Here is a 10690-nt window from a genome sequence, read left to right as displayed (position 1 = left end):
TAAAATTTACTTTATAACTCAATTTTTGTATAATTTGGGTCTGTTTCTGGATGATACATCTTTTCATCCATCTACTGGTCTGTTTCTATACTGATACAAGACTATTACCACTGTTTTATATTTAGCTTAGATAGTGTGTTAGGTCAAATTGTCCCAGTTGATCCTGATCCCCTTTTTTCTTTTTCAAAAGCATGCTGTAATTTTGTTTGCATTGCTGCATTTCTTAAATGACTTAACACTTTGTTTTGCAATATTAATTAGAATAGATTCTTCCCTTCTTTTACATTCTCCAGAAAGAGAATTTCAGTGTACTCATGATATCAAAATAGGACAAAATCTCTGTCGTATTTTCAAAGACAGTATCTACCTGTTCTGCAGGGCTTCTGTTGAGAAGTGATATAGCCACAGGTGCTTCAGCTCCCTCTAGCCAGATGGAAAAGCCCCCTTCACACTGGAGTACCAAGATCTCTGGAGCCTTGGCCAGTTCTGCTAGATCTAATCTAAAGCCTAATTACATGGTCTAGGAAACATTCCAAATGAGATGTTGCTGTTCTCCCAGATACTATGGCCAACCCATTCAAGAAAGAACCAAGGAACATCTTTTGAAAACCATCTGAAAGAGCAATTAACACTGGTTAACCCATTAATGACTAGTTTTATATTAAAAAAAAATCCTGCTTTTGTATACCCAGATGTCAACTTAGGCTTAAGCAGCAAACCATTTATATACATATACACACTTTCAGCTGGGTCAGCTACTAAGAAATAGCTGATTCTTTTTCTAATTTCCCCTTAAATATTAGAGATCTTCCAGAGGAGATGTCTATTCCCTGGCACCATGTTGTGTTCACTTGTTTCTGGCTCTGATTCCCCCAACATCCTGTGGTAAATCTGTCTCCAGAGTTTCCTACGGTCAAACCCCTTTGTTTCTCTAGCTGAAGACTTCTCAAGGGTAGTTTTCCTTTATCTTGCTTATAAACCTGTCTGTTGAATCTTTCTAAACTGGGTCCTTTCCCTTTCTTGTGTCTCCTTCTTTTGCTCTTCTGACTTTATTTTCTCTTCTGATTCTCCTTTCATATCTTTTGGCAGCTTTGGGGAGCTTGACTCAACCCATGTTCCCCAACTGGAAATCTGAACCTTCCCTGTCTCAATCTTTGTTTCCATCTCTGTCTCTCTCCAGGTGGTCAAGGACATTCATGAAGGACCATATACAATGGGGTGGAGGGCAATGAGCTAGAGAAGCAGTCATAAGGCAGAAAGGCAGAAAGAAGTTGAGTCCAGTGGCCACATGATGCCAGAGAGAGGAGAAAATAGGAGCTCCCTTCCCAATGGCACCTTAGTTCCAGTCCTTCATGAGGACTTGCTGTGCTTCTTACTGTAGGGTTTCACAAGATCCCCCTTGTCCCTTCACCATGCATCTCCGGCTTTGGGATTAAGTTAATTAAAGAGGCTTCTATTTCTTGCATGCCCTGAGTGTGAGATGCCATGAGATCCCTGAGGCAAGGTCCTGGGTATTCTTTTCTCTACATAAGACCCCAACAGGTTGGAGATGCTATTTTTTAATAATATCACCTGTAAAATGATGACTCCTTAATCTATACAATATCTCTTAAATATCATGTTTCTTTGTTTGCCAAACTAATTGTGAAATAAGTAATTTAGCAAAGTAGCTAAGTGTGAACTTTGGGATCAGATTGTCAGAGGCGCCTGGGATCTCAGGACTTCTGTGTGCATCTGTAATAACAGAAGTGCCTGTGAATAATAGAAGTGCCTGCCTGTATGGGGGGCTTGAGAATGAATGAGGTAATGCACATAAAATTCTTAGGATAGTACTTGACACACTGTGAAACTACAATAAATTTCGTTATTTGTAACAACACAATTCTACTTGGTTTCCCACAAATCTTTAACATGTTCACCTCAGGACTCCCCAACTTCCATGTAAAAAGAGGAAGTTATGACTTCATAACTTCCTGGTCCTGTCATTGGCTTCTCCATTCAATCCATCAGACATGGAATTTGACCTTTGGTGTTAAACTTCAGATCTATGCTTACTCACTGAAATCAGCAATTCCCAAAGCCAATTGCATCTCAGATCCCAAAGATATTGAATCAGAATCTTCCATATTGGAGCTCAGTGCTTTATATTTAAAAACAAAACAAAACTTCCCAGGTGATTCTATGGGATCTGGCCCTTGCATCAGGGGCCATTGCAGATTATACTACTTTATCCCTCGATACCCCTATAAAATGGGAGCAATGAGTTAGTAAGTATCTATTTCATAGAATTGTTCACAATGATACCTAATACATGTTGAACCTTTACTGTATGCTGTGTGGGCTGGGGATATAGCTCAGTTGGTAGAGTGCTTGCCTCACATGCACATGACCTGGGTTCAAACCCCAGCACCACCAAAATAATAATAATAATAATAATAACAACAACAATAACAATAATAACTGTATGCCAGGCTTTCCATGTATTTCTCAGTAAACTCTCACAATAAGTCTCTAAAGTACATATTTGGTTATTCTCATTTTACAGATGCAGAAACTAGGGTACAAAGATGTTAAGCAATTTAATAAAGGTGATCCAGCTAGCAAGTATAGACAGTGATCATATGAACTGCAAGGGTTAATGTAATGATTATGTTAAATGTATTTAAGGCATCTGCTACATGGTAGATGCTCAATAAACATTTTATTTTCCCTTCCTTGTATTCATATGATTCTATTCATGCCCAGTGAATTTTAGATTGAGAATCATACTTTAACAATGCTCTAGAATTGACTATTTAGTATTCTGGAAAGTAAAACAAAAAAGGGGGGCTTAGGTACTTAGAAAATGGAGGTGTTTGGGATCTCCAACAGAGAGAAATACTAAAGAACAATATAATTACAAATGGAAGAACAGGCACATATGAAAAGAGAGACAGTTTGCTACTAAGGGTAGGAAAAGACAGGGTAATAAACATTAAAAGGGAAAAAACCAACATATAAGGATCACCTTCCCAGAAGAATAGAATCCTAACGATAACTTTCCTAGCCTTCCCTCCTCAATTTGACCATCAAATTCATGCTTGGACAATTTTTTTATGGAAAGAATTTCAATTTATCAAGCCAGAAGGGGCTCAAGTTGTTAGAAAATTCTTCATATTGATTCTTCTAGAGTTTCCACTTGCAGGTACCTCTTCCATTCCTTAAGGCCCCAAAGGAGAATAAGTCTAATTTGTCTTCTATTTGACAGCTCTCCAAATATATGAACACAGTTACCTTGTATCCCCTGAAGCTAAACCTTCTACTTCCTTTAATCTTTCCTCATATGACATAGTTTCTAGTCTTTTTACATCCTGGTCCCTCTCCTGGTGCATGTAGATAGTTTTTCTTTGCCAAGTATTAATTGCAGATAATAGTCCATGTGGGTCTTAACCAACACCAGGCAGTACAATCACACCCATCTTGCTTTATATTAGATTTCTATTGATGCGGCCTGAGACAGTGTTCTTTTATTTGGCAGCCACAATTCACTGTGGTTTCAAATTGAGTTGTTTATCACTTAAGACCCTTATCTTGCTCTTAAATGCATCTGTTAAGACACCTCTGAGCTGGGCATGTAAATGGGCCTGAAATCCCAACTACTCAGGAGGTTGAGGCAGCAGGACCATAAGTTCAAATCTGGCCTGGCCAAAGTAGCAAGACCACATGTCAAAAAAAAAAAAAAAAAAAGCAAAATCAAAAGCAAAAATAAAACAAACAAGCCCTATATCTGTCCCTATCCTGCCTTTGAGCAGTTGATTTCCCAGGGTGTAGGACACCATATTTATCCCTGTTAGAGGCATATTGGATTTAGCTAATGTTATATAATGGCATCTTTTCCCTTCTGGCTTTGTATCTTCTGGAAATGTGATGCAAGTCTCCTGGGTCTTCATTCAGGACACTGCTTAAAAGTCCTGAGGTCCAGACCTTGGAGAGTTCTGCCATCCTGATGTGAAATAGAGGCTTCAGAATAATAATAATTAAAAAAAAATCTGGTTTGAATCATCATTCTGCCACTGACAGAGGTCAGCTAGTTAAACTCTGAGTTTCCATTTTATCATCTGTAAAATGGAATAATAATAGCTTCCTCACAAACTGGTTAGGAAGATTCAGAGAAAAATGCCAGGAAAGCACTTGGCACAGGGCCTGGCACATAGTAGATGCTGCCCAAAGGTTGGTTCTCTCTACTCTTTCTTCTGATCAACAGTCACTCATTAATCAGAATCTTAGGTTATGGTTATTTAGCTAGTTACTTACTAGTCCAATTAATTATACCAGCATCCAGCCCATAGTTTTGTTTTTGTTTTTTAAATCTTGTCCATAATGTATTTTCAAGTACTTTGCTCAAGTCTCACTTACATAGAGTGTCTATGGTATGGGGGCAGAGACAAAGTAAACAGCAGTAAGATTACACCTACATGTAAATTTAGGAAAAATAGAAAGCTACCAGTGAAGTTGGTTGACCTTGAAAATAGTCTGCATTTAGTCTACAAGCAGGCAATAGATAAACATTGCGTGCCTGCAATGAGCTGGGGATGCGCAATGGTTTTGCAACAATTTAAACTCAGTGTCGAGATTCCAGGAACTTGAGTCTAGAATACTAGAGTCACAGAGGCTAGTATGGGTCACAGATTTAATGATTTAATTCCATTTGTTCGTGTTATCCAGCCAACAATCATTCATGGAGTACTTGCTAGGTGTCGCCCCGCCTTCATCCCATTAGATGCTCAAAGGGAAGGGTCACGGATAAAAGAAGCCAATTGTTTTCAGGTAGTTTTAACATTTAGAGGGGTGGGGAGTTCTTTGTGCTAGAGGTCCTCTGCTAAGTGCTTGAGATACAAAAATAAGACAGATTCTCCGTACTCTCGGCACTCAAGTCACATGTTGTTATGGAATTTTTTATTTTCTGTAACTCTCCTTCTGTCTAGTTCCTTAGATTTTGTTTTTCCTTTTCTTTTCAGTAGAGATCGCGGTCGCTGGGATGGTGTCTGCCACACAGTAAACACACAGTAGATCAGAACCTTGCTACTGGAAAGAGCTGTAAAGGAATCCTTCTGCGCTTGAGTTTTCTCTTTTGAACAACGACAATGACAGCTCCGCGGGACGCCTGGAGGTCAAGAATAATGAAAGGAACGAGAGAACACTTGCAGTTCTGGGGTGGAAAAGCTTCCTAGAAACATTAAGTATTCGTTCTCTCTTTTGGACTTTGGCAAACCAGCGGTTTTTAGGACAAGTCTGACACTCTGTGTTCCTAAAATTTGGTTTCCTAGATGGAGCAGGAGCGAGGGAAGTGAGGAAAAGCTACGTTTAGGCAGGGTGTTCCGAGTAAAGAGCGCGAAGGAGAAGAGGTCAAATCCGGGAGTCGGATGCCAACCAAAGACCCAGTGAAGAGGGACGCGCCGGGCGAATGCGAGAGCGAAGCGTCCGCACCAGCAGCGGCCACGGCCAGTGGGAGACCTGAAGGAAAAGGGAGAGGGCAGGGGCGAAGAAATCCAGAGAGAGTGTGTTGATTGGTCCCCTCTTCGGGGCGTGCGCTCTTGTGCGCCAAATGATTGGTGGCGGGAAAGTAGCAGGTAAACCGGCTCCCTGCCGCCCTACCATTGGTCAGCGGTCTCTAGAGCCGCCACGCAACTGGCCAGTGGGCCGCAGAGCCGCGCACGGATTGGCCAGAAACGGCCGCCGAGACCAGCTCCCTTCGCGCATTCGGATTGGCTGGCGGGAAGAGGCAGGTATCCGGGCTCCGCGGCTCCCCCATTGGTGGGCGGGGAAGGGGGGTTGGGCAAAGCGATTGGTGGGCGGGGGGCCGGGCCTGGGCCGGCGGGGAGCGGATTGGTCGGAAAGTAGGTTAGTGGTGCGACATTTAGGGAAGGCAGAAAGTAGGTCAGGGACGGAGGTGCCTGTTTACCCGCGCCGGACTCACCGCCGCCGCCGCCGCCGCGGGATCCGAGTGCGGGCGCGGGCGCGGGCGCTCCGGGCGAGCCACGGTGAGTGTCGGGCCGCCTGAGGCTAGCGGCGCGGCCGGGGCACCCCGTCGGAGGCCGTTAGCACCCTGGCAGGCGCGGCGCCCCCGCTGCCGCCCGGGGCGCAGCCCGGCCGCCGGGGAACCCTGCCCGACGTGCCCGCTGCCGGCCTTAAAGGGCCCGTACTCGCTCCCTGCCCCCACCCAAGCCGCGAGGAGGCTGCGCCCCTTAAAGGCGCCGCGCCCGCCCGCCCCCATCCTCCTAGCAGGGGCCGGCACTGCCGGCCCGGGCGGGCAGAGGTGCCGCAGGCGCCCTAAAAGGCACAAGGAAAGTGTCCACGGGAGTACCCACCTTCCCTTCGCGGACATCGCTACCTGGCGGGAGGAGGGAGCAGCCAGCTGCCTCTTAAAGAGATAGCTCTGCCCTTTGGGAGTAATGATCCGGCTGAGGGCGAGTCCTAGGATATATAGTCGGTAGCAGCAGGGACCCCCGAGGGAACCATTTTTGGCGGCTGTCTCCCGAGAGCGTTGGGGGAACGATGCCTTGCCTGCCCTTCCTCCCCTTCTTCACTTCCCTTTCAGGAGCCCGTGAGGCTGGGTGGGGGCGGGGAGGGCGTCTCCGTCGGAATGGGGAGTCCGAGTCTGCCCGCCCCTTCGGCCCTGTAACTGGGGCTGGTGCTGCACCCGGGAATCCCCGACCCGGCGTGGAGCCGACCCCAACCTGCGAACTTTCGCCTGGCGAGCTCCGACCAGGTCCTGGGCGTCCCGGGAAGATCCCCCCGTGGGTCGACAAGGGCTACCCGACGGCGTGGGGATGTCGCCCGGCGCTCAGGTGTGGCCCCGCTTCCGGCTCTGGAGCTCTGGAGCCCCGCGGAGGACGCCGCGAGACTGGCTTCTGCTCGGGGGTTTGACAGATGTCGGGGAAGAAAAAAGATTTCCGCTAGCGATTGCTCGGCGTTGACTGTCAAGAGAGCTCAGGTTTGCCCGGAGGAAGAAGTGAAAGGTAGAAATTAACACCGACCTTGTGGGGCACGTGTCAGCCACCCCGAGGGGTCGCGAGAGCAGGGAGAGCACAGGTGCTAGATGATGGGCGCAGGAAATGGAAGGGCTGCACTGGACACTGGCATCTGTTGTCAAATTTGTGCTGGCCAGTGGGAGATCCGCTGAACCTCCCGCCACCCCAAGCCTTATTCCTATTCTCCTCCCAGCCTTGGTCCTTTTGCGATCACCTATCCTTGTTTGGGCACTTTAGTGCTTGCGGTCTCGGGTCTCTGCTGTCCTTACATCGCTGCTCAGCAAGAAATTATTAGCCAAGTTTTCTCACTTAGCTTCCAGAAATCAGATTCAGTATTAATGGAGAACTTTTTTTTTTTTTTGACAGTATTTCCAGGATCTTCGTTTTTTTTGTCGTTGTTGTTTAATCCATAAAAGCTATCTATTAGATGCATATCATTTCCACAACATTTGCTTGTCATTTGTCCTTTTGACATGTGCTTTTCCCCTTTTAATCTATTTTTATATAACAACTATTATTTTAATTCTTCAGGTCTCATTGATATCAACATCTGTCAATTTGGGTTGGTGGAGTTTTTAATTAATGTACCCGTTGAATCATGAGCTTAAAATAATCATTGCTGCTCCTGAGCAGTTTTGAATAATCTTATGCTTTCCGTGCTTGCAAGACTTAAAAAAAAAAAAATCAGTGCTTTTAAATTTGATTTCCATATAATGAAATTCCAAAATATTTTTAAAATACAAAATATAATCATCACGTTAAGCATTATTGCTGAGATCACTTTATTGATCATTTTAAAAACAGTTTGTTGAGCATATTTAGAAGACTTGGAAATTTCCTAGGCAGGATTTGAAAATGGATTTGTAGAGGTATTTTGATTCTGATTGTAGACCTAGACAGAGAATAGTAAGAATATTAAAATGGTACTTAAATTTGTATCTTATTCCAAACCCTACAATTTAAAGGGAGAGAAAAGAGCACATGTGGTGGAAAAGCACTAACCTGGAAGTTAGGAGCTTCTAGCCCAGATTGGGGCTCTTTGGGCTGTGCCTCTTGGGACAAGTTACTAAATCTTTCTGGGTTCTTTTTTGCCTCCGATGGAAAGTAAGACAATTGAACTAGGTTATGTCAAAGGTTCCTTCTGCTCTAAAGTCCTGTGAGTCTTTAAATATTTAATACATTTGAATTCAGGTTGATATTTACCTCCTGGAACCTCCATAACATATGAGCTGAAGTCCTATTTTCATAGGAAAGCTAAGCAAATCAACAGAGGGTGTTTTAAGGGATCCATTTCAAATGATTTATAAAATGAGGACTACTGAAGAGCTTGCTATTTGCAGGAGAGATTTGCAATGCCACAGGTCAGGAAAAGGTAGTGAACAATGTCAGATTTATCCATTTATACCAACAATCTTAATAGAATATATATTCTAAAAGATAGACAAAGCACTACAGAAAGACTTGGCTACATTAACAAAACTACATAAATATGTAAAAAAATTAAACTAAATATTTAATCTCTCTCTTTAGTGTAGAGGTTGCCTTCATCTATGAGCTTTATCTACTTGTAATTCCATCAACTCTCACTGTGTAGAAGAATATCAACATTAAAGAAAGTTTCTGCCCCTTACAATGTTATAATGACAGACAATAATTTTAGTTAGTACCATGCCAGCTACAGTAGTCACTTGCAGGGAAATAAAGTCCTTTGTAGACCTTGAGGTTTAGTTAGGAGCTCAGGGATATAAGCATGTCATCCTTTTCCACAGTCTTATCTTTCTTCCTTGTTACTTTTTCATAAGATTCTGACTTACCCCAAATATCCACCCAGTCTTTTCTTCTCTAACTCACAAAACAAGACCTATTCCGACTTAAGCTTCTCAGTTTCTTTTTCTTTGTATTCAAAATATCCTTTCCCTGTTGTCCCCTTCTTTCCGCCCAGTGCAGAGAAAGCAAGTGGGTCCCTCCTCTGTTTCCTCTGATTGAGCCCTCACAATGGACAGGAGCCTAAGACCTGGGACTTGGGTTCAAGCTGTGTGGCCTTGGACAAGTGCTTCATTTCTCTGACCTAAGCCTCCTCCTCTGTGGTGTAATGACAGTGCCTGCCTCTTGGAGTCTATATAAGGATCAAGGGAAATGTGCCTGTAAAATGTCTAGCAAACAGGAAGCTTTTCTTTGATGCCAGCTACCAATCTCTCCCATCTCTGCCAGGGTCATGTCACTAGAATCATTTGGGCTATTTGTCCTCAGCCTCCCCACCAAGAGAAACCTTTGTCTTGACATAGAACATGAAGTACAGAAGAGGAAGATGCATACCTGCTATGAGGTTGTTGTACACCAAGCAATTTACATATATCTATACTTGGTCACCTGAGTCTCTGTCTCCCTTTCCACCAGTCTCTCACAGAACAGTAGGCATTACCTCCTCCACTGTCATCTCCTGCCCTATGGCTTCTCTCCCTACCTCCCTTCTTTATTTCTTCCCAAAGTTTCCTCCAAGCCAGGTACAGTGGTGTACACCTGTAATCCCAGCTACTCACAAGGCTCAGGCAGGAGGATTGCAAGGGCTAGGATGTAGCTCTGTAGTAGAGTACCCCTGAGTTCAATCCCTGCTACTGAAAAAAAAAAAAAAAATTCCTCCAAAAACTTTAAACCTCCAATTCCAGGGGCCTTATCTCACTCTTAAATAATTGTTCTTGGCCCCTTTGCAGCTTTTATTTCACCTGTCTTTTCCCCTTCTGAAGACCCCTCCTCATTTCCACCTTGGGTCGTGCTGCTTTCTTGAATCTCTTCCTGCACACACTGAGGGTTGGTATCTGTCCTAGCCTCTCCTATTCATACTGCCCTTCTCTTCCTAGGGCTCTTCTCTAGTTCTGCCCTGTCCCTCTGGCTTTGGGTGCTAGACATTATTGGCTAATAGCTAGTCTTTATGGCCTTGAAGTTGCAGGTTTGTAGACTATTTGCAAGCAGTTTCCTCCAGAATCCTCATAACACTATATCCCTCCACCCGCAAAGTTGTCTTTTGAGGAAGTTTGGATGGGTTATTTTGAACACAGGCGCCAGATTTCATACCCCAACTCTTCCTTACTTGTTTTATGATCTGTGTCATGTTGCTTTTATTCGGTATGTCTTGGTGTCCTATAAAACTGGGATCAGCCTTCACCTCCAAGAATTGTGGTATAGATTGAATGAATTCAAATACTGGAAAAGCATGTCAAGTTATTCACGACACACAGCAAATGCTCAGTGGGTGTTGGCTTTCAGTATTGCTGCTTGTCATTGCTTTGCCCAGCCTCCTTGACCAAGTGTGTAGGGTTTTCCATATCCAGCTCACCTGTCTGCCAGACTTTGCTGTGTGTCTAGAACTGTCCAGACAAGCTGGAGGTCTATTCATCCCCTGCACCAGCCCTTGGCCCAGGTCTTCCTCACCTCCCCCAGTCTTCCCATGTCCAAATCTTCTTCTGCTTTCAAGTCTAAGCTCAGGAGCTTGATCCTGCAAGAACTGTTTCTTCATTTTGTTTTTCTCCTCACACCTGGCAGCAGTGTCCCCAGCCTTTGACCCATCTCTGATTTCCTTAGATTCTGCTATATATCATGTTAGATTGTCTCTAGGAATCTCTTTCCTGCTCCCCTATGTTGACCACTTTGGAAGGAGTTATGGTTTTCCCAAAATGATAGGC

At 44.2% G+C, this 10690-nt stretch overlaps 1 protein-coding gene, 1 long non-coding RNA gene and 1 other non-coding gene across 7 annotated transcripts in view; 2 read left to right on the top strand and 1 right to left on the bottom strand.

Annotated features, from left to right (window-relative positions):
• The first annotated feature begins 2343 nt into the window (after positions 1-2343).
• On the top strand, positions 2344-2415 carry Trnav-cac (transfer RNA valine (anticodon CAC)). The gene has a single exon. It is a non-coding gene; the product is annotated as a tRNA-Val (tRNA).
• A 2240-nt stretch (positions 2416-4655) lies between these two features.
• LOC139706875 (uncharacterized) lies at positions 4656-6552 on the bottom strand. Its single transcript, XR_011708551.1, has 2 exons — positions 6348-6552; positions 4656-5143 (listed from the first exon to the last, which is right to left on the bottom strand). It is a non-coding gene; the product is annotated as an uncharacterized lncRNA (long non-coding RNA).
• The window catches only part of Bmal1 (basic helix-loop-helix ARNT like 1), a 99956-nt gene continuing 95169 nt past the window's right edge, over positions 5904-10690 (top strand). For all 5 annotated transcript variants that reach the window (XM_027942284.2, XM_027942283.3, XM_027942282.3 and 2 more), the window contains exon 1: positions 5904-6020. The gene's annotated coding sequence lies outside the window, so the exon portion shown is untranslated. The remainder of the gene's footprint in view (positions 6021-10690) is intronic.

Source organism: Marmota flaviventris, chromosome 9, assembly GCF_047511675.1.
Source record: "Marmota flaviventris isolate mMarFla1 chromosome 9, mMarFla1.hap1, whole genome shotgun sequence".
Lineage (NCBI taxonomy): Eukaryota > Metazoa > Chordata > Mammalia > Rodentia > Sciuridae > Marmota > Marmota flaviventris.
Note: the sequence above shows the minus strand (reverse complement) of the source record. Positions and strands in the feature narration are given on the sequence as shown.